The 24,191-nt window shown below is 46.0% G+C and overlaps 1 long non-coding RNA gene across 1 annotated transcript; it reads left to right on the top strand.

Annotated features, from left to right (window-relative positions):
• The first annotated feature begins 422 nt into the window (after positions 1-422).
• On the top strand, positions 423-7,951 carry LOC125753717 (uncharacterized). Its single transcript, XR_007406161.1, has 2 exons — positions 423-1,016; positions 6,753-7,951. It is a non-coding gene; the product is annotated as an uncharacterized LOC125753717 (long non-coding RNA).
• Positions 7,952-24,191: the final 16,240 nt, after the last annotated feature.

The following is a 24,191-nucleotide window of genomic DNA, read 5'->3' as shown; positions in this document are numbered from 1 at the left end:
ACTCGTGTTCCCAGCGGCGTTATTTACAGCAGCTGAGGTAGGGAAGCCGCCTAAATGGTCCACGGGTGAGTGGATAAATGAGATATGACATGTAAGAATATATATATATGTGTATATAGTATACATCCTTGAGAAAGAAGGAAATCCTGCCACTGTGACCACACAGGTGAGTCCGGAGGACACGATGCTAAGTGACATAAGCCAGACACAGAAAGACAAATACCGCCCGAGCTCATTTCCGCGCGGAATCCAAGTTCGCCGACTGCGGAGAGGCAGGGAGTGCAGAGGTGGGTGCCAGGGGTTAGAGGCTGCGGGAGATGGGAGGTGGGGGTCACGGCACAAGGTGTCAGTTCTGGGTGGGATGGGTAAGCTCCGGGATCCAAGGGACAGCGTGGGAGCACAGTGGGCAGTGCTGCGGCGTCTCCCCGAAGGCGGCTGAGAGCAGGTCTGAAGGGTTATTACCTGCCTATGAAATGGCAACTACATGAGCGGACGTTACCTGCCTTGTATACAATTTCTATTCGTCAATTACACCCCGATAAACCTGAAGACAGTATTTAATGAGTGAATAAAGAAATAAAAGCTGCAAATGGCAAGACAACCAAACCACCGCGCTACACGGACGTTAAGCCTGGCTGTGGGAGAGCAAGGCAAGGAGGGGCTGGGGCGGGTGGGGGCTGCAGTCAGGATAATAGCAGAGACAGAGGGGCTCGGCTCGGTCAGCCCTTGCTTCCCCAGAAACCCTCACCCTGGTCACAGCAAGGGGTCTGGATGATCCGCAGCTCTTGCACTACCTGGTTTTTGAAGCTCAGAAATCTCACACTAGCCTGCCTTCCGTTGAACAGAAGTGAGAAGGAGAAGCCAGCGCGGAAGCCCCCGGGGCGGTGGCCGGAGGCTCCCTCGCCGCCCCTCTCCGCGCCCCTTCGCGCACCTCCGGGGGAGCCACGGACCTGCACGACCTCGCCCAGGGCCGCCGCGGGCCCGGATCTCTCATCTTCCCCGAGCTCGCGCAGAAGGTCTGTGATGAGCGGGCTCCTTTCACCTGAAGACGACCAGGCCTTTCCAGAAGGGAGCCGCCCACGGGCGCCCACCCGCGGCAGGGCCCACGGTGCTGCTGGCCGGGGGCTGGGGCAGGTGCCGCCGGGCGGGGGCGGGGCTGCCCGAGGACGCCGTCGTCCCTCACCCTGGGGGAACCGCGGCTTCTCCGGGAACCAAGGGCTCGCGCAGGCAGGACGTCGGGGGGCGGGGGGCGGGGGACAGGTGTGCAGAGACCTGGGGCGGGGGGGGGGGACGGGGAGCGCGGGGCAGGTGCGGCCACAAGCTGGTCTGCGCGCGCCATCTAGTGGGCGCCCCGGGCACCGTCGTCCGTGGTGCCCTCTGCTCGGGAAGGAGCTGCTGGAGCCAGAAGAATCGCCTTCTCGCCTTCTCGCAGTTTGCAAAATCAAGGCCGCCTACGAAAAGGTGTGCTGGGCTCTGCACTAAGCTATGCAAAAAAGGGGGGGGGGGGCACATGACCTGCCAGTTCTCCCCTGCGGCGCGGGGGCACAGCTGGGTGCTCACCATTATTTACAGTCTGCGGCTAATCCAATTGGTCAGTGACCATGCGGCGCTCCTAGGAAGTATTCTCAATCTCAGCACTACTCTGAAGTGTCTCCCCTTGAAGCCCGCTGGCATGCCAACGAGATGGAGCTGTTACCTTTATCTGGCGCGTGCTATGGGCAGACACTGGGCATGTGCCGTTGCTTCACTGCTCGTCCTCCAGGGAACCAGGGTTGTTCCAGTTAGAACACATCTTTCTCTCTACAGAGAAAGAAACCGAGGTTTCTCAGGATCCAGGGGTGCACCTTAGATGATGGGGTTTCAGCAGGTGCAGGGGCGGTGTGTAAAGGAAGGATCATCACCAGTTTCCTCTAGTGCCAGGACTCGACTACCTGGGAGGCAAGGTGCAGGTTTGCTGCCTCTAAGCAGAATCTCAGAATTAAAGAAGATGGAGGTGGAGTTTCAGGGCATGTTGAGGTGGGTCTATGCTCATGAACACTTGAATATTTAGGGCTCTGCTTTGAGATAGATAATCTAGTTCACCTGGTAGGCAGAAGGGAGATTTTTCTTTTCAAAAAGAACATTATGTTCTCAGAGTACATGCTCCTGATTATTTTGCCACCTTTAAGGGTGTGTGTAAAACAGAAGCAAATAAAACCCTTCACATAATAACTCTCAATTTTGTCATTCAGGGCTCATCACCCAGCAAAACAATCCCCGAGCAGAAGTCATTGATGGATGTACCGTTCCTTGGATGTTTTTGTGAGATAGGTCATAAATATTAATGGTATTGACAGAGCCTTAAAAATGTGTCCTGTCACGTTCTGGCTGCAACAGCAACACTGAGAATTCTGCTGCCTTGTTTCTCTGACTGACGGCCACCAGTGTCTTCCATGGGTTTCTTTAGCTGGGTCTGTGCTTCGTTTTCATCTTCAGAAATTTTCCATCAATAAAGGTTTTCCTGAGTAGACTCAGGTCAACTGAACCAAACGTCTTAATGGGTTTTCCCTTCACCTTCTCCTCCCACCCAACTACAACCTGCATTCTGGCAGCAATCCATTTTATTCCTTGATTTTTTACTAGGTGCTAGGAAATGGTGCAGCCTCAAAACGCCAAGTGAACATTGTGGCACCGGGTTGGCTGAGCGTGTTCACTGGCGTCCATGTGCTGGTGCTGGGTATTATTAGCTGTGGGTGGTTGAATGGCCACAAAGATGGTCATTGCCAGTCAGTTGCACAGTGTGTTGACTGAGTGGCCTGGGACCAAGGAGGAAAGCAAGCGAGCAAGTGTAGTAAGGCAGCTGAAGACCTAAAATCAGTTTGTAGATGAAAAAAACACATGACAGGGGCATCTGGGTGGCTCAGTGGTTGAGCATCTGCCGTCGGCTCAGCTTGTGATCCTGGGGTCCAAGGATCCAGTCCCACATCGGGCTCCCCACAGGGAGCCTGCTTCTCCCTCTGCCCATGTCTCTGCCTCTCTCTTTGTGTCTCTCATGACTAGATAAATAAAATCTTTAAGAGAAAGTAAAAGAAAAACCACATGACAGTGAGCTGCAAAACTTATAGTGCTCCACCTATGGACTGCCCTCCGCACTCTGCTCAGGACTTCTCCTTGAGTGCTGTCTGGCGTTTCTTGATTCTTCTGGGGAGGCCTTTTTTGCATGTGTGCTGCACACCACATTTCTGTCCCATTTGGGGGCACTCTTGCAGGGGCCTGACCTGCAATATGCTTTTAACTCCCCACTGCTGGTGCTGGCAAGGCTGACTGTCGTCGAGTGGCAGCCTGTGCTACAGCGCCTCTCTTGTTCATGTGAGAATTAGCTCTGGAATGATGGCAATCAACTGGAACTGTGATAAAGTGAGATCAAAGTGGACAGTCTCTCTTTTTAATGTATTGCATGTTTAGTCAGCCCTTTGCTATCTTCAAATCCCCTAACCTGCTGAAAGGTGGACTTCCTGGGGCATTCTTCCTCCTGCTCTTACAGTTACATAGCTTATCTACACTTATTTTATTTTATTTACATTTATGCTTCTTATTTTGAAGTAATTTTAGGCTTGTGGGAAGTTGCAAATAAAAGGACAAAGGATCTCGTGTATGCTCCCCTCACTGGTGACATCTTACCTGGCTGAAGTACAACAACAAAGCCAGGAAACTAATAATGATACATTACTGGTAACTTGACTATAAACCTTATTTAATTTTCGACATTTTTTTAAACCTGAATCCATGTGTGTGTAGTTCTTTTTTTTTTTTAAGATTTTATTTATTTATTCATGAGAGACACAGAGAGAGAGGCAGAGACACAGGCAGAGGGAGAAAAAGGCCCCCTGCAGAGAGCCTGATGCGGGACTCGATCCCAGGACCCCGGGATCACGACCTGAGCAGAAGACAGACGCTCAGCCACTGAGCCACTCAGGCGTCCCCATGTGTGTGTAGTTCTATACAATTTAACCCCATACATTGGCGCGTTTAGCCACTAGTAAACTAGATGCAGAATTTCACCATTGGTACAAAAGATCTCTCTGGCACACCTCCTCTGCCCCTTTCCAGCCGACTACTAATCTGTGCTCCATCTCTGTTGTCCTGTCATTTCAAAATTGGAATCTAAATGAAAGCTTAGAGGAGGTCACCTTTCAGGTCAGTATTTATTTTTCAGTAAGCACTTTGTCCTTCCTGCCCATCCAGGCGGTTCTGTGCATCTAGCCATCCCTTTGCATCACTGTGTGGTATTCTGTGGTATGGTTGTACCAGCGTCCACTCAACCATCCACCTGCTGAAGGATGTGCAGGTTGTTTCCAGTAGTTTGCCAGTAGGAAGAGAGCTCTTATAAGTGTCGATATTCAAGCCTTTGTGGCAATGTTGCTTTCCCTTTCTCTGGGATAAATGTCAAAGAGTGTGATGAGTGCTGGGTTGTATGGCAAATGAAGGGTTAGTTTTATAAGAGACTTTCCAAAGTGTTTTCCAGAATAACAATACCATTTACATTCCCTTTAGCAATATAAGGGAGATCCAATTTCTCTGCATCCTCACCAGCATTTGGCAGCATCTCTATTTTTAATTTTAGCCATTCTAATAGGTGTACAGTTGTATCTCACTGTGGTTTTGGTTCGAATTTCCCTGATGGCTAATGATGCTGGACATCTTTTCATGTGCTTGTCATCTGTATATCCTGCTTGGTGAACTATCTGCATTCACCTATTTTCTTGTAGGATTTACTGCTGTTGTTTTCTGCTGAGTTTTGTGAGTTCTTTATCTATAAGGTTCCTTGACCCAGAATGCTCTGCTTGGCTGATTTAAAAATTTTTTTTGGTCTCTTTTCCCTTAAAGACCGACTTTTGGAGAGGCCTGTCTGGGTCACCCTGCCTCAATTAGTTCCCTCCTTTCTATTCTCACTCACTTTTTTAGGTTTTGTTTTGTGTTTAGTTTCTTCCTTTCAGGATCCCTGCAGTATTTATTTGAAATGCAATTCGGTTCATTTGTTCATTTTATGCTTAAATTTATGATCTTTAGTCCTTTCTCATCCTTATTGACATTGTTCCTACATCCACAAATGAAGACTATTTGAAAAGATGTAGAAGTGTCACTCTTTATCCCACATTCCCCACCTTCAGCCCCACCTGCTCCAGGTAAACAGCATCAGTGTCAGCTGCCTCATATTCTTAGGTATCATTTTTATATAAAGATAAGCAAGCACATGTATGTTTTTATATTTTCCCTTCTCTCTGACACAAAAGGTGGAATGTTTACTTAGCAATATCTTCTGAAAACCAGAGTTTCTAGAAATCCTCCTCATTGCTGTTTCTAGCAGGAAGTGGTCCCACTGTGTGATGCCTGGCAGGCAGTTTGTACAAAGTCTCCTGAGCTTGGACAGCATGGTCCTCAGCTCTCAGCATGTTCTGTTGGCCCTCACCTCTTGCTGTTGTGCCCTGTGGCATCCCTTCCCATGCTGTACGAGGGTCAGTCTGTGTGATCAATAGCAGAAAGCAAAAATCAGGTGATAAAAAACATGGCTTCCTTCTTGGGTCTGCTCTTCCTTGCCTGCTGTCTCTGTCACTTGCTCTTGGGGAAGGCTGTGAACCCATGTGGTAGAGAACTGAGTTCATGGCAAAGAGACAGAAATGACCAATGAGTGAATTTGAAGTGGGCCCTCCATCCCTGGTCAAGCTTGAGATGACTGCACCCCATCTGACATCCTAACCACATCAGGAGAGACCCTGAAATACAGCCATCCAGCTAAGCCATCGTGGGAACATGCTTGACCCACAGGAGCTGTGAGACAATTTCTATGCGTTGTTTTAAGTGACTAAGGCATGGTATTTCTTGTTACACAGTAATAGGTGTTTAAGGCAGACATTATAGGTTTCCAATAATTTGCAAGTGTGTTGGATGGCACTGTGCATTTTTATTATTCATGTTGTTTCAAACATTTTACCCATGATCTAGATCCAAAGAGGACATACAGAATGCAAGACATCAAGTACACATATGCACATGTTAAAAAAATTCAAATAATTTGGGATCTTGGTTCTTGTTGGTGTCCAGGACACAAAATCCAATGTTGATTTCATAATGGAGAGAAGCTATAAATCTCAATGTAGACCAGGAGAAATAAAACCACATAAATTTTACAACATAAGCAGGAGCATACACTAGGATGCACTGGCCTTCAAGGAAAATAATATAAAGTACAGTATTCAAACAGTAAAGAAAGTTATTATGTTTCGTAACAAGAAGAATGGAGATCATGGAACTCAAACAGGGTGTAGATAGATGAAACGAAGAGGCGAAATGGAAGAACAAAATATTAATCGTGGTTCTTCATAGTTTATGCTTTCCAATTTTTCAGCAATGACCTTATATTGCTTTTTTATATTATTATTTTTTTAGTTTTGAGGTGATAGCAGATTCACATGCAGCTGTAGGAAATATGGCAGAGCGATCTCAAGTTCATTCTGCTATGACTATTCATATGCAGGTTTTTGTGTGCACGTTTTCATTTCCCTGGAATAAGTGGCCAAGAGTGTCATGTTGGGTCGTATAGTGCCTTGCAATACTTTTTAAGTTGCACAACTAAAATTAAAGAAAAAAATTCTAAAGGCCAAGCAGGCAGTAAAAGTGACATATTACTCCAATTGGGATCAATTGATCTAGTTAACCTAGGTCCCAATATTTTAGATGCAAATGATGGTAACTACCTAATTTTGTCTTTATAGGAAATGGTCCAGAGGGTTCATACTGAAGGAATGATATTTCCCCCAAACCAGCAAACACCATAAATGAAGGAAACTTTTCTCAACTCATGAAAAGACGATTCAACGAATTTCCACAGGGGGAGAATGCTTTTCATGAACCCTGCGCTTCCCCATTCAGCTCAGTTTCACAGCGCTCAATTGTCTTCCCTCCTGTCATGAAGACTCCCAGGAAAACAAATGGAATAACGCGACCATTATTAACAGGTGACAGGTCCTGCCCTCGCAGTTTCAGTGTATATTTAGCTTCAGTGGTATCTGTTCAGGATGGAAGATGGCCACCTTAGCGATAAATGTGCTTTAATTGTGCATGTTTAATTATAAGTTGTCTCCATTTCAATTTAAGATAACTTCACTTTCTATCTTAAGAACTGTTACCGAGAACACAGGGGAAAATATCCGCAGCAATGATCCTTACTCAGCTCGCTGAGACTCTCTTGAAGCAGAGAATCCAGGCGGTTCTTCCCGGCAGGGGTCCCAGAACTGCCACTTACCGGTCTTTCCGGGGATGCTGTGGGGTCACGGAGCAGCTCACCCCAGGGCCCGGCTCCATCCTCAGGGAGCTCCCTGGCTCCACTGGAGGCCGCGGAGGGAGAGGGCGCCTGCACCCCTCCCCGCACCGCGCCGCAGGAAGTCTGCAGCCAGGGAGGCCTGGCGGGGACCGGCACGACCGGCCCCTCCTCCCCACCGGCTGGACACGGCGGGCATCTCCCGGAGCTCCGGCTCCACCGTCCGCCGCACACCTGGGCCTCTGCTCCGGCCAGGTTTCCCTGGAAAGCCAGCAGAGGCCCACGCTCTACCTTGAAGAAGGAACATAGTAGCAGGAGCTCGGGGAGCATCACCCAAGGCAGACACAGCTCCCTGGAATGCTGCTCAGGCTCGGGTTCCCTTCGGGACTTCTCAGCCAGAACGGTCCCCTGCCGCGTGAGGTGCTGATCGGCATCATAAGTCACAATCTGGGGGCACCTGGGGGGCTCAGTTGGTTACGTGTCTGCCTTTGGCTCAGGTCATGATCTCGGGGTCCTGGGATCCAGCTGCGCATCAACCGGCTCTCTGCAGGAGAGAGCCTGCTTCTCTCTCTCCCTCTGCTGCTCCCCCAGCTCATACTCTCTCTCACTCTTTTATACTCTCTCAAATAAATAAATGAAATCTTAAAAAAAAAAGAGCATTTCTCTTTCCCTTCACTTTGATACAAATGTGAATAATGAAAACATTTTGTCAATAATTACCAGTCATTTTCTCAGACACCACTGCAAGCACTTCACAGGGATAAAACAACTTCAACCCCACAAATGCCCCCACTGGGTGATGTCATAGTGGCTGACAATGGCTCCCAAAGCCATGTCCACACCTAATTCTAATAACCTGCGAATGTGACTTTCTTTGAAATTGGGGTCTTTACAAATGTAATCAAATTAAGGACCTTGAGATGAGATCACCCTAGACTGTTGGGGTGGGTCCAATAGTGGGTTGAATGGTGACTTTTCCAAGAAATACGTCCATTTGGAACCCATACATCTGACTGTGGAAAGACTCTTTGCAGATGTAACGGAGTGAATGATCTTGAGATGCGCTCATCCTGGATTAGCCAGAAGGGCCCTAAATCCCATAGCAAGTGTCCTTGTAAAAAGAGACAAAAAACACAGAGAAGAGGCCAAGTCCATGTGGAGATGCAGGCAGAGACTAGAGTCATCCACAGCCAAGGAACTCCAGCAGCCACGAGAAACTGGAAAAGTCAGAGATTCCTGTCAACCAGACTGGTTTCTTCAGAGGCCTGTGTCTTCCCATGATCTTCCCTCTTCTTTTAAAGACATCAGTCATATTGGATTAGGACCCATCCACATGACTTCATTTTACCTTAATTACTCTTTTTAAGCCCTTGTGTCCAAAGATAGACACACTCTCAGGTCCTGGGGGTTAGGACTTCAACATAGGAATTTAAGAGGAGGCAAGTCAGCCCATAACGGTGTTAACTTTGCAACTATTAAACCATTTGGGAGACGCGTATGCTCTTGAAAGTAATGACTTTCCTCTAAGCTTTACACTTTTTATTCCTCCTGTTAACTGGAAAATAACAGTGTGCTGTAATGAGACACTCAAAGTACACCAAATCCCTCACCACTGTTTTTGTTTTTTTGCAAATGATTAAATATTACTTTCTTTCAGTTTATAGCATAATCTAAGTGACAGCCGATCCATCAGCGTATCTGCTGATGTTTAACTACAGCATTTTGCATTCATTATTCCATACTTATATCATTCTTTTAAAAAGAGGAATAACTTAATTCTGCCTCTTGACAGCAGGGAAATTAAATGGTGAACTGTTAAGATGAGTGTTTCTCTGGAAAACAAAGCACCAACTGCAGATCTATAAAGCCAAGCCAGAAGTATGTCACCTCAAAATGAGATAAAGACAAGCTTCTGGAAAATCCTCTCATATCAGAGAGTAAAGAAACTTTCAAACCTCAAACACAACTTGCCAATTGGTACAATCATTTTGGGGAGCAATTTGGCAACCTAAAAAGTAAGATATGTATACCCAGGAACATAGGAATTCTACTGCTACATATAGACGCTAAATGCTTGGCATCACATTTTTTATTGCAACCCACACCATTAAATAGATTTTGCACGGCAACTCATAATACACACACTTGTACGTGGACAGGCACGTGTAGACCTGCACACACACAAATCTTTGCATGCTTGGATAATGCTGGAGAGGAAGCAAGGTTCTTCTGGATGGGCTAAGAATGAAACGGACATGAGGCAGATTTGACAGGAGAAAATCAAATTTAGTTTCATTTGTAATGGGAAACCAGAGACTTGAAACTCCAAAGAGGCAGCAAGAGGCTTCTAAGAGCTGAGAGGTGTAGGGCCTGAGGATACAAAGGGAAGGAAGGCCATTAGCAGGAAGGCTAGAGGAGATATTTGGGAAACAAAGGTTGCAAGTAAATTCCTGGTAAAGAGGCATCTCTATTAATAGCTCTCTTCCTGGGGCAGGCAGGCATTTGAGGAGGTAAATGACCTTTTTTTCAATCTGCTTAGTTTTCATTGCTTTTAACTCAAAATAGTCTTTACACCAAAGTGGTCCATCTTGGGGATGACAGCTCTTATATCCCCTACAGCAATGCTAATTCACAGGGTGGTCTCAGAACTGGACCAACTCCTTCTCAAGGTGGAAGTGTAACCCAGGAGACAGGCCTGCAGGGACTGTCCCCCTGGGGAGACCTCGCTGATGCAGCACTTCAGGGACACCACGCTGGTTGGACAGAACATGTAAAAGAGGCCTGGTCCCTGGAGGTCTTGGAAAGACACAGGTGCTCCAGAGGACGGGAAGATCCGGGCGCCTGCTCTGCAGTGGCACAGGCGTACAGGACAGTATCTCAGAAGTGATCGGCAAAAGCTCAAAGGGGCCATTTCTATCTCAGTCAGTGGATGTGGGGGTCGAATTTTCCAGGGTTTCGACGCAGTGCGTGAAGTAGGAGCTGCCACACTGAATCTCTGTCCAAGGACCAGATCCCTGAAGCGATGCTTCACCCTGCGAATGAGGAGCTCAGGGAGCTCAACTCTCCACCTGGTGGCGCGGCGGGTCCTGGGCCACAGGACCTGTCCTTGGCAACCCTAAGGGGCCAGCTGGGGAGGGGGGTTCTGGAAGTGAGGAGCGGGTGTTTTCCAGCGGAGGTCCCCGCGAGGAGGGGGGAGGGGCGGGGCTTAAGGGGGACCTGGGGCGGGGCGGGGAGCTCAGGTGGGCGGGGCGGGGGCGGAGCTAGGGCGGGCGAGGGCGGAGCCCCGGTGGGCGGGGTGGGGCGGGGGCGGGGCCGGAGCAGGGCCGGAGCTCAGGTGCGCAGGGCCGGAGCGGGGGCGGAGCCCGGGTGGACGGGGTGGGGCGGGGCCGGGGGCCGGAGCCCGGGTGGGCGGGGCCGGAGCTCAGGTGCGCGGGGCGGGGGCGGGGGCGGGGCCCGAGCCCGGGTGGGCGGGGCCGGAGCGGAGCCGTAGCTCAGGTGCGCGGGGCCAGGCGCGGACACCGGGGGCCCCGGGGGCGCTCCTAGGCCGTGGCCGGGCCGTAGTAAGGCAGCAGCAGGCGGCTGGCGCCCGGGAAGCGGGCCCGGATCGCCGGGGTCTCCAGGAGTCGGGAGCCCCCCCCGGAGATCGGCGAGGGGCGGGTTGGGGTGGCGGCCCCCGGAACGCGGTGCGGGGCTGGGCCAGTCCGGGTGCGCGGATCCGCCGGGAGCCCCGCAGCTCTCTGGGCCACCTTGGCTGTTCCCGGGGCTCCCGGTGCACCCCCGGAGTGCGGCGGGGCGAGGCCAAGGGAAAGCTCCCCCGGGCGCCCTGCACCTGCCCTCCCCGCCCCCCCCGGGTCAAACCGCGGCCCTTCCCTCTGCCCCCAGCTCGGCCCTGGTCCTCGTCCTCGTCCTCGTCCTCGTCCTCGTCCTCGTCCTCGTCCTCGTGAGGGCAGCCGTGGGGGGAACCGTCCGCTGCTGGGCTCCCCGCCCCTCGCCTGGAACTGTGGCAGGACGAGGAAACCCAGGGTCTTGCGCCCCCTTCTCCCCAGTCAACCTGCCCATCGTGGCCCATCGTGGCCCACGGAGCGAGTCAGCCCCACAGCGCTTGCCTCTTGCCAGAAATCTAGCATCTCCCCGCGGGCACCGAGATTGACTTCAAAGCAATTCGGGGTTACTGGTGGAGACTGGGGAGGTGGGTGCGAGTCTGCTGGATAGAATGGGCTTCCCCATCCCACAGCAGAAATACAGACTCTTGGAGGCAATGTAATGGGCCCGGAACACAGCGCCTAGAACGTTCCAGAGGAGGTCAACTAGTACGTTCTTGCTATTTTTATTTTGCACGCGTGGCGTCGGGGTAGCCACGGCAGGGATTTGGCAACGGCAGGGCTGGTAGAGAGGAGGTCAGCCTCTGGCTCCGGAGGGGTCCCAGGGTCCTATCGAGTGCAAGGAGAAGGCTGCCCACTGAGTTGACGGAGCTGCAGGTGGCAGCGCTAAGCGCTGGGGCCCTGGTGGCCAACCCTACTCTGCAGGTGCACAGGGTCTGCTCCTCCTGCCCGCTGGCTGGGGGCTGCAGGTATGCCTGTCCTGGGATGGGCGGGCTTCTGAAAGCCAAGAGCACATCATAAAATCATTTCCTGCAGCATCTGGGTAGCTTAGTGAAGCCACCAAGTCTAGATTTCGGCTCAGGGCATGATCTCAGCGATGTGGGATGGAGCCGTGTGTCAGGCCCCCATTCTGCCACAGTCTGCTGGTCTCCCTCTCCCTCTGCCCCTTCCTCCACTCATGTCTGTTCTCTCTCTCTCAATAAATAAATAAATCTTTTAAAAAAATCACTTCCTCTCTTCCAGGAACCTTTCTTCCTAAAGCTGGCCTATGAACACAATGGAAAAGGTGTTGCAAAATGACGTGTAAAAGTTGATTTTTCCAGACACCTGGGTGGCTCAGCAATTGAGCATCTGCATTCAGCTCCGGGCATGATCCCAGGTCCAGGGATCCAGTCCTGCATCTGGCTTCCTGCGGGGAGCCTGCTTCTCCCTCTGCCTATGTCTCTGTGTCTCTCATGAATAAATAAAGAAAATCTTTAAAAGAAATAATAAAAAAATAAAAGTTGATTTTTCTTTCCCAAAGTCACTACCCATAGCTGGAAATTCCCTGGAAATCTCCCTTCTTTGAAGATGCAGGTTCTCAGACAGCACAAATATACCCTGTTTTCCCTGCAAATATTCTCTCTACTGTTTACAATTCCCCTTTCTCCCTCAAACTCCAATTACACAGAAGTGGGATGGTGGTGTGGGTGAAGGCATTTTTCTTTTCTGTTAACTTGAAAAGGTGAAATAGATCTCCAGGGACAGTGCACACCAGGGTCAATGCAGAAGGAAGCTAGGTGTGTGGACAGTGAGGGACCTTGGGCTCTTTTAGGTGCGGAGGTCCTGAAGGTCCTTAGGAAGGCTGACTTTGGAATAGGGATGGGAATGAGCAGACGGAGAGCATGGGTACTTGGAGGACCTGTCTAGCCAGAGAATAGCTGGTAAAATGGAATAAATCTGCTGCCTGGAGGAATCCCAAGAGGGGCAGGTGGCTGGAGAAGAAGAAGAGTCAGGGGAAGTGGGATCTGGAGCTGGACTTGGAGAACCTCACAGTCCCTGATGGACACCGGAAGCTGCTGTCCTTCCCTAAAATCCATTCTCCCTTACCTTCCTCACTATAGACGTCACTATAGCTCAGCGCAGTAATGACTACATTTTCAGACTTCTCTGTGTAGGGTAGGTTTGACCCTATGTGACCCTAACTCACATATCAGAGGCTGCGGTGACTGAAATTTCCTTGATATGTTTTTAATGGAAGGAAGTGCACCTTCCTGTTTTCTGGTGGCTGGAATGTGGAGGTAATGGCTGGAGCCCCATCTTGGACCATGAGGTAACCTCAAGAATGGAAGCTTCACTCAGTGGAGCAGCAAGAGAGCAGTATCTGGGTCTCACCCTGGGGTGATAGCCTCTAGATTTCACTGTTGTGAAAGAGAAATACATTTCTTTCTGATTTAAGGCTCTGCATTGTGAGATCCTTCTGTGATATACAGCTGAACCTAATCTATTGGTTATACCCCCCCCTCTAAAAGAAAAAAAAAAGTCAAATTTTATCCTAACCTAGGGAATATGTTTGTAGGGCTTTAAGCCAGGGAATGGCATGACATATTTCATTCTTTCAAAAGCTCTCTGACTACTAGTAGAGATTAAGTTTCACTAATTTTCCAAGGTAAGAAGTAGGGCAGTGGGTTGAGGGTTCTGGCTATCCAGCAGAAAACAGTAATTGGGTTAGATGATGCAAAAGTGCTGTAGGTGATGATGGACGGTCATACTTGGGATGGATTTATGTGCTGTGTACTTTGGCTTATCAAATTTTTGGATTTTTTTAAATTTTGCTTTTCATGGGACACCTGGGTGGCTCAGCGTTTGAGCTCTGCCTTTGGCTCAGGGCATGATCGTGGGGTCCTGGGATCGAGTCCCACATCAGGCTTCCTGCATGGGGCCTGCTTCTCCCTCTCCCTGTGTCTCTGCTTCTCTCTCTGTGTCTCTCATGAATAAATGAAACTTAAAAAATTTGCTTTTCAGAGGAGTACGTTATATGGAGTAAAGCACACCCATATTCAATGTATAGTTTGAGTCATTTAGACAAATACACATACCCATGGAACTAGCATCACAAGATATAGAATATTCAAAAAGAAGGATCTAGACTATTCCATCACCCCCAAAAGTTCCCTCTTTTTCCTTCATGGTCAGTACAAGCAAGAACTCTATGCCCAGGCAAACACCAATTTTCTTTTTGCCACTACAAACTAGATGTGTCCCTTCTAGAATATCATATCAGTATTTTCATGCAGCATGATGTCTGCAGACTCTTTCAGCCTGCAAATGCTTATGAGATTCATGCACATCGCTATGTGACTCTGTAGTTTACTCCTTTTTATGGCCACCCGGTGTTTTATTGCCGGTGATATACCTCCACTTGTTTATCCTCTCACGTGCTGATCAACACTGGGGTTATTTCCAGGCTTTGATTATTGTGGAAAAAAGCTGCTATAAACTTTCACATGGAAGTCTCTTTGCTAAGAGTAGAATTGCTGGATCATGTGGTAAGTGTAGGTTTAAGCTTTGAAGGAGCTACCAAGCTTTTTTTCCAAGTGGTCGTACAGCTTCTTACACTCCTGCTAATGAACTTTGAGAGGTCAGCTTCTCCTCATCTTCACTAACCCTTTGTATTACCAGTCTCTTAAACTTTATCCCTTGCCTATGGACCACTAATTGTGTTCCCTCTGCTGATGTGCCTAGCTAAAAAACCACATTGGCCAGGAGATAAGACGGCCCCATGACAGGGTCTGAAATGCAAGGAGGGATTCTTGGGCAAGACTTCTGGTGAAATCTTTAAACTGGGCATGGAGGGGCACCTGGATGGCTCAATGGTTGAGCATCTGCCTTTGGCTCAGGTTGTGATCCTGGGGTCCTGGGATCGAGTCCCACATCAGGCTCCCTGCAGGGAGTCTGCTTCTCTGCTTCTCCCTCTGCCTATGTCTCTGCCTCTCTTTTTGTGTCACTCATGAATAAAATCTTAAAATAAATAAATAAATAAATAAATAAACAAACAAACAAACTGGGCATGGTCTTCTCACTCCAAGATGGCAGCACAGGAGAACGTTTCCCCTGGGAGAGGTATCCCCACCACTACACAGCACGTGAACAGCCCCTGCCTGTGGGATGGGCTTCCCCTCACCCTGTAACTTTGGGCCATCTATAGATGTGTCAGGTGGCTCCTGTGTCTTGGTTTCCTTGGCTTTGTGGTTCGTGTTCAGAGCACATTTTCAATTTTTTGAAGCTCCCCTTGAAAGTCTGGGAATGAGTTCCTTTAGGGGGCAGATCTTTGCCAAGGCTTTTTTGTAGTTGAGTGTCTCATAGCCCAAGGCTGAGAGGCCCAAGAGCGGGGCAGAGATTCACGTTCCTGATTTCTTCAACCACAGGGAAGAAGACATGAGAACATAAAGGTTTTGTGTGAGTCTTGAGTCATGGTTACTGAGAAAAAGCAAAGTCTGAGTGGGAGAGGAGGAAATAAAAGTCCATCTAAATACACCACAAATTATCATCAAGCAAATAACACCTTAAACTCATTTGTGACTTGCCAACTTTCCACAGAGATAATTATATATGGATCTTATATACAGTAATTTGTTGGCAGTTCCCAGAAGGAATGTGACATATCAAACCAAATGAAGTTCAGAATTTATATGGCTCATTTGAAAACTGCTTGTTGACCTAACTCGGTTTCCTAGAGTTCCATGAATGATTTTGTTTTTCTCTCTTTCTTCCTTTCTGATTTTTTTTTTTTTTAAGTAGGCTTCCCACCCAATGTGGGCCTTGAACTCATGGCCCGGAGTTCAAGAGTTGCATGCCCCACCAACTGAGCCAGCCAGGGGCCCTTCTTCCTTTCTGCTTTAGTGATAGAGAGTCAAAGGGTCACCATCCACAGACACTTTCCTCACCACAACCATATCTTCCTGGTAGCCTTCATGTAAGACATACAGAAACCTCCTTTTCCTTAGATCAGAAGTCAGAAAACTACAGCTATGAGCCAAATCCGGTCCATTTTCTGTTTTGTAAATGATGTTTTTACTGAAACACAGTCACCCATTTTCATTTAGTATCTTCTATGGCTGCTTTCCTGCAATGTTAACTGTGACTGTGCCTTCAGGTTCTCTTATTCTTCTTCCAACCTTAAAAGGTTGTGTTCTACGGTGTGAAGCACAGAGTAGGTGCTGGCAGGTACCTGTTTAATGAGAGAGGTAGTGAGTATGAAAGCAGGAGAAATTGGCGGGAACTTCACCAATGGAATTGTGCTGTGAGGACTCTATTCTTGCTGAACCCAACAAATCTCTTCTGGGACTGTGTTCTGTCTGCCTTAGAAGATCTCTTCCAGTGAGTAAGAAATGACTCAGGTTGCACGGACAGAACTTTCTAAATAGATAGACATTGGTCAAGATATTCAAGAACCTAGGTGATTCCAAACTCAATATTCTCATTCTCAGACTCAACATTCCATCAAAACCACTGAGAAAGGCTTTCATTATGCAACCCTGTTGGATCATGGGGCTTGGGAAACCCTGCACACACCTGACAAACATCCCCTAAGCCTCAGGTGAAAAACATGGAGAAGACATGAAATTTTTGTACTATTTAGGATGGTGTCAGCTGAAGTTAGTAAAATGCTACCCCAATATGGCTGAGATGATAGGAGTTAATTCTATTTCATAACAAGAATTTCAGATGTGGTTGGTTCCTTGGTTTGTTAATCCAGTGGCACAGCACTATCATCCGAATGTTTGTGTTTTTCCTCTTCACGACACCCAGGACACTGGCTGTCACTCACCCACTTGTTTCCTCATGATCACAAGATAGCTGCAGCTCTTGCAGATACCACAGACTCACCTAGTTCATCCAAAGGCAGGAAGAGAGGTTTCTTCACGTCTGTCTCTTTACCGGGGAGAAACACCTTTCCACAAACTCTGTACTGGTCTTCCCCTCAGATCCCACTGGTCCACAGTGAGTCCTGGATTCAGAGGAGTTTGATAAGGTGCATATTTGACATTTTTAGGATTCATAGTTGGGAGCGTTGGGAGCAGGCCCTATTTGCCAAGGATGAGGTGTGAGAGAATGACAGCTGGATATGTAGCCAATAGGTTTCCTCTCTCTCCAAAGGTCATATTTGTTTGGTTCTTTACCTTGCCCAGACTCCTCTGGGTTGCTGAGGTGTTGGTCAGGTGGGCTTTGTCCAGTGGCTGTTGTTCGGTGCTGCACTGATGAAGCCCAAGCAAAAAGGAGTCTTGGGTTCCTCATGCAGATGGAGCTGCTACCAGGGACGTCTGGATCCAGGTGCCCAAGTGCCATCCTTAGTGCTCTGGCCCCTGTCTTTCTGGGTTGGCAGCATCTCCAGCAGGATCTTCCCTCCTGGTGGCAGGTCGGCCACCAGCAGCTCTCTAGTGTCTATCCTGCTGTTGTGGTCACTTCAGGGAGGAAGCCGCTCTTCCCTGTCAGGTCTACTGGCTCTATTTGGTCTAGCTTGGATCATGGAGCTACCAGAACCAATCACTGTGGCCACCTACCTACCTGAATGACATGGACTTAGACGATGGGAGGTGTTCTGGGGGATGGATGCTAGCGGGGGCAGGGAGCCAGAAATGAGGTTTTCCAATCCAGATATTGGATTAGAGGGGCCAAGTTGTCACTATAGTCTTTCCAATCTAGATATTGTGCTGGAGGAGACTACATGGGATTTTCCATCACTTTGCCTTCAGGAAATACTGTCTGGATACATGATAGTAATATTTGTGGATTTTGCATAGGGCATATATTTTCTTAAACTATTTGATCAAGTAGTGATGTTTTCAAACCCAAAGAACAACACAGATGGTGTTTGTCACATTTGTGAGAATAAATTTCGCATTCTTTTTCAGAAGAGATTGGAAAGATTGCATGAGAAGAAGGCATTATGCAACCAGAGTTACATCATTAGAAGTTCTCACCCATCCTGCCTCTTTCTCCTTTCTTGGCTCTTCCTCTTTGTCTTGCTGGAGGTAATAGAAATGCAGAAATGTTTGCTTTGGGATGACAGTGTGTGCCTATCTAATACCCCTGTAAAATCTATTCCACAATATTAATAAATATTGCTTCTTTTATCCCTTTTGTCAAATTATGCTATCAAATGAGATGTTAAATGCAGGCTCATGGGATGTGTTTGATGGCTGACAAAGTGAATATATGAATATATTCCTAAAAAAACATCCTACAGAAGCTGTAATCTCTGAATTGTGACAACCTTGGGTAGAATCGTTTTAATAGAATGTAACACACAAACGGTCTGAAATGCTGTGATAAGAATTTTTAAAAGCTGTTAAATGCAAAGACCCAATGCGCTAGGTTAGAAAGGCAGAAAAAGTCTTAATTTAAAATATTTTAATGAACACTCATTTTGAGGAAGTGTGAGTAAATGAAGATGAAAACCACGTGATTATAAAGGACAGAAGACATTAGAGAAATAAGCAAATCTGAAAGTGTTCTAACAACTAATGCCAAGTCAAGGGAAATGGAAGTCCACTGACAGATTCCTTGCATGGGAGCTAGATACATCCAGATAGATTGGCAGTAAGGTATTTGGGGATATCTAGGGATATCTAGGGACTGGGTCTAAGTGTGGGTGCTTTTCCAACTGACCCCCAGATCCACAGGCCTGCAATCTCAAGAGCCACTCTAGCCAATGTGCAGAGCAGCAGGCATTATAAGAGATGCTTATTATTTATGCCACCTGCTGGGGTGATTTTGTTATTCAGCAACAGCTAACTGACACATCTGCCTCGAGCTCTACTTTCTCTTCAGTTGATTGACATTTCACTATATATACAAAACATTTTAGAAACAATTCACAAATTACCTCATCATAATCTTTAGCTTCACTGGTGCATGATTTAAGTCCCCGTCACTAATGACTTGGAAAATATAAAAAAAATTGGAAGCTTCTAAGAATGAAAGCTATAATGACCAGGATGAACAATACACTGGATGGCTCTAATGGCAAAATGGGTACTAGTAAATTTGAACACATGGCGATAGTAAGTATTGAAAATAAAATTGAAAGTGTGTAGATGTATAAAATGTTTATATATATTTTTATATTTTATATACATATTTTATATCCATACACTTTCTGTTTTATTTTGAATATATATATGTAAATGTTCTATATATAAACAAAGTTACACAACTCTGGAAGATTTCCTGAATATGATTATCGCCAGTACAGTCGTGCTTTCTTTCTCTGCATGAAAGGCGTGAATAAAGAGCTCGCCATCAACAGCTTGTATCATTCAAACTGGACATCCTGTGATGGCGGTGATTTTTTGTGGAGCTGTCTGCATCTTCTTGTCCAAGACTCAATGCTCCTTGATTCTTTAATTAACCAGTCTAGGTTAGGAATATAATTTATGTTTCAGATCTTAGTTTTTCCTCTATAAAACTAATTGCCCTCATGGTGATTGAAATTTTCAACCTCAATCGCAGAAGAGTTGTGCTCCTCCTGCCTTAAAGATAGTACGATAAGAATTTAGCTCTTATATGTTGAGTATGGCAAAAAAGTAATTAAATAAAGTATCCATTTGATAGCTCTTCTAAACCTATACTGACCCAGAATAGTCAGCTCCCATCTTACTTGGGTGGCAAGTGGGTTTTCACCAGTGAAAGAATACTTTCTAAATGTATATTCATAATCTGCCAATATTCGTGACATCTGTAGTCTGAGTTGCTACGTTTGCTCATCAATATTACCATCGTAGGAATAGATGGGAATGAGATGTGTTTCTAAGATGATAAGCATCTCAGAACTCTATCTCCTCTCACTTTTTAAAAGACAAGGATTCTCCTGATTGTTTATCAATAGTCCTTTCTTCCATGCATATATATTTCACATTTCTGATAATCAATCTTCTCCATACGTAATTGTGATTATTTAGTCTTGGGGAGCCCATAACTGTGCATTCATAGGATAAAACAGGAGAAGCACCCAGTTGAAATCTCAATTATTCCTTTTTGGAAAGAAAAATTTAGTTACAACCTACCTAAAACTTCTGGAGGGATGTAATTAGAAGGGATAATGAATGAATGCAAGATTGTTGGTCTCTTTCCCCTTTGGTCACATATAAAGACTCAATACCCATTGATTGAAATGTCCCAATGTTAATGGTAAATCATATTAACAAGAAGGAAAGTAAGCTCCTTCTGCCCCTGGAGATCATCTCTGCTGGGACATAAGGCATCAGAAAGCCTTGGACAGAGAGAGACCAGAGCTGATGGTATTAAGTTTGCTCCTGAGTTTTTCTTTGACTAGTCCACCAGGTCAACTGTCTTCTAGATCTTGGCCAGGTCATTTTCATATTTTTTTAAATAAAAAGTTGTATATATTTAAGGTGAAGAACATGATCATATATAATAATATACATTATATGTATTGTATATGTTGTGAAATGATTACAGCCAAGGCAATTGACACATCTCCTGATCTAGTTATCAGTTTTGTGTGTGCACTGAGATCATCCGCAATCTTCTGTCATAGAAAACTTCCAGTTTTCAGTGCAGTATTACTGCCTACGGTCATCATGCTACACATTAGATCTCTAGGCTTATTCATCTTTGAGGTACTGATTGAGGTTGAAATCGATGGTGAGGAGCTAGATATGACTTCCCTTGTGCGTGCCACATCTGCTTTAAATATTGGAGTCAAATTATCTTTTAGGTTTAGATACCATATTTTGTGATAGTAATGCATATTTGAGATTTTGGCTCATTTTTATAGATTTTATTTATTTATTTGAGAGAGAGAGCACAAGCAGAGGGAGAGGGAGAAGCAGACTCCCCACTGAGCAGGGAGTCCGAAGCAGGACTTGATCCCAGGACTCTGAGATCATTGACCTAAGCCAAAGGAAGACGCTTCACCAACTAAGCCACCCAGGCGCCCTGAGATTTTGGCTCTTTATAATACCCTTATGCAGTGAGCTCTGCAATGAGGACCCATGGCATCGGTACAGCCTGTGTTCCTCACCAGCTGGTATGTCGGTGTTAATTCAGTCACTGTCTCCTGAATTAAAAAGCACTGTGCCTTTCATAATCAGGGAGTATACATCAGTGGTCAGTTTGCTGTGTGCCCTACAGTTCATCGGCAGTGTTGCTGGGACACTACTGTGTTCTTGTAGGAGGCAGTCAATTGCCCTGAGCAGGTCATGGACATCAGATTAGCAAATTCAGTTCCAGGCAAGACCGCAAGAGTGTTAGCTCAATGCACCCAATTAGCAACACGTCTCAAGGGCATAGCGTAATTACTTATTTTCCTAAATAACACAGACACGCTCGGACTTAATTACAATAGTTTCACTGGGAAATAGAATCGTGGTAATTTCCAAGTTAGTATATCTCATTAATGAGATTTGCTAAATCTTATTGGCATTTCTGTGAAATGCCTTTATGTTTCAAATCATTTTCTAAATTGCTAATGTCATCTGTGGAAGAAAAACATTTCCAAATTTTCTTCTGGAGGTTGAAGTCTGTGTGTGATGGGGAAGTCTCAATGCTGAACCATCCAGGTGACAACGCTTGCCTGAGCAAACAAAAGAAACCAAGAAATAAGTATGATCTTTCCCATGTGTGTCCATAAAACATCAGCATTCAGTTTGTAATCCACTATTTAAACATCCATATAGTAGGACTTTCTTCACCAGGAGCCTGGAAAGCAGAACCCATCAATAGCCAAGAGTCTTAAATTTGAGACCTAGTTCTGCCCTTGGGAATCTCCATGACCTTACCTCAGACAAGTTATTTCACATTGTATTTCTTCAGCTTGTTCACTGGCAAAAATAAATGGGTCATTCATTTATTGAGTGACTACTATATTATGAGCACTGTGCTAATTAGTAGGAAAATAGCAGCTCATGTGAGTAGGTGAGACTTCTACTTTCCAGGCCTTTATATTCTAGCAGAAAAGGCAATAGACACACAGAGGAATAAATAAGTGGGTAATAAAGCTACCCATAGCTTGATGATGCCCAACAATCAGATCATGGAATCCAAGTAGCCTGGAGGAAGCAGGGGATGTCTTTGGAAGGAAGATCAGAGAAAACTTCTCTGAGGATGGTAACATTTGAGTAACAATTTGAATAACAAGGAGTCAGCTGTAGAAATTTTGGAGTAAAAACGTAGCAGGCAGACAGAATGCCAAAATTCCCTGATGTGGAAACTTAAGTGATTTCTTAAAATATATTCAGCCATAAATTTCAATGGTTTCTGCTCTTTCCACTTCCATACAGTGGCCCACGTGTGGCCTTGAGGTACTTTATCATCATTGGCTGGATTTATTCGTCCATATTTAATTGAGCTTTACCTTTCATTCAAGGTATCTTGTCATTCACTCAATGTGTCTGACTAATTAAATGTGTCTCTGGCCCTCCTTGGATTCTTGGAATTTATCTCCATTATTCTCAGTCTGGTGTATCCCCGCTTCCTGGCTAGCTTCCCGCTGGGACCAGCCAGTTGATAGGAAAGCATAGAGAGACAAGGAAGTCTTGCTGCTCAAACCTCATGGATCCCTGTGTGTGGATAGACTCTGGGTTACCAGCAAGTGTCTCAAAACCATCCAATTTAAATTTTGTCATTCATCTAGTATTTGCAGCAGGATATGCCCATGAAATGCCCTCGCACTTCTAGATAGTGTTGATAAGATTGACACTGATGGAGATGATTAGGACAGCACAAATAATGCCTATCTCATGCATTGATCAGGTGAAGCATCGCCTCCGATGGAATGCAGGAAGCGATGGTGGGAATACCTAGGATTTTGGAAATACATCTGTCAGTGACTGTGCCCTTTTCAACTCCATGCACTGCTAAACAGTCAATGACAAAGAGCCATAGCGTCTGGTTGCCATCACTCCATGCCTGGTGCCAGTAGATGTGTTCCTTCCTTTTGGTCCATGACTCAAGAGAAATGCTTCGGTGGTAACACAACAGCCAAGTACTAGTGGGGTGACCTTAAAAAAGATAATTCAACTTTGTGTTCCCCTTGAAATAGGAGTCAGGAACAGAATCTGTTCTGTAGGGTTGTAAGACACATGCATGCCAAGTGGTGAACACAGTCAAAATAGAGGACACCTATGGTCATCACCAATGTCATTGTCTTCATCTTGTCATCATCATTCTCAATTGTCACCTCAACTGGTGCCTTTTGGGTAAAGCATTCTGTGACCACCCTATTTAAAATAACAACACTTGTCTTCACTCTTTATCCCCTTCTCCTTCTTTTTGTGGCTTCTAAGCATTTATTGCCATATGACCTGTTGTGTATTTGATTAGCTGTCTGTTTCTCTCTCTCAATAATAATAATAACAACAACAATAATAATAAGCTCCATAATCTTAGGGGCCTCAGTTTCCTCTCTGATTTCATCAGTACCTGAATAAGTGCTTGGCATATTGTTGGCACTCAATAAATACTTACTGATTAAACAAAGCTATATTATCCCAGTCTGTTATGCCATCCTATGGTCCAGCTATGGTTGAGCTTTACTGACAGGCCGTGGGTTGGGTCAATAATGCAGAGAATTTTTAGGTCTTCTCAGCATGTCCCCAGTTGCAGGATGAGCTGAAAAGGAATTGGATCACTATTTTAGACTGCTATCTCATGGAGAAGCCAGCTTCAGCTTTCTAAAACGAAACTCTTTCCAATATGCTAAGTACCCTGTAGACAGATAATGGTATTACGCTATTACATGACAAGATCTGGAGTGCGTACTGTGACATCAGGGCCCTCAACCACCTCCTTGTTCTCTGCTGAGCATGGGGGAAACAAAACCCCAGTCGACACAGGCAGGAGAGATGCAGGCTTGGTGAGATTCTGAACCTCCTCCCTTCTGCGTGGAGGGGGATGTTAAGGAACACCTAAAATCTTTTATTCTGCTCCAAAGCTGATGAATCATCATTGAAAGTGGGAAAAGAACAGGCAAGTGATGAATTGAAGCAGTGTTCAGGAGTTTTGGAAGCCTTGGTATGCAAATCACTAATCTGTGTCCTAAGGAGGGTAATTAATCAAAGTCCCAAGCCATTAAAAATAATAATACGTTTCTGGATTTAATTTAATAATAATTTGTTGAATTTTGCCTGACCATGGATTCTGATTTGGAAGTCTTTGTTTTTCTTATTTCAATCCATGAAATATCCTGCCTTCTTAAGCCTAAGTTTATTTTTTTTATAAATGAACTTATTAAATAAAATGCAACGAAAATTAAATAAACCTAATTAATTTAACTTTTAAAAAACAAT

Source organism: Canis lupus, chromosome 26 (assembly GCF_003254725.2).
Source record: "Canis lupus dingo isolate Sandy chromosome 26, ASM325472v2, whole genome shotgun sequence".
In the NCBI taxonomy this organism is placed as follows: domain Eukaryota; kingdom Metazoa; phylum Chordata; class Mammalia; order Carnivora; family Canidae; genus Canis; species Canis lupus.
Note: the sequence above shows the minus strand (reverse complement) of the source record. Positions and strands in the feature narration are given on the sequence as shown.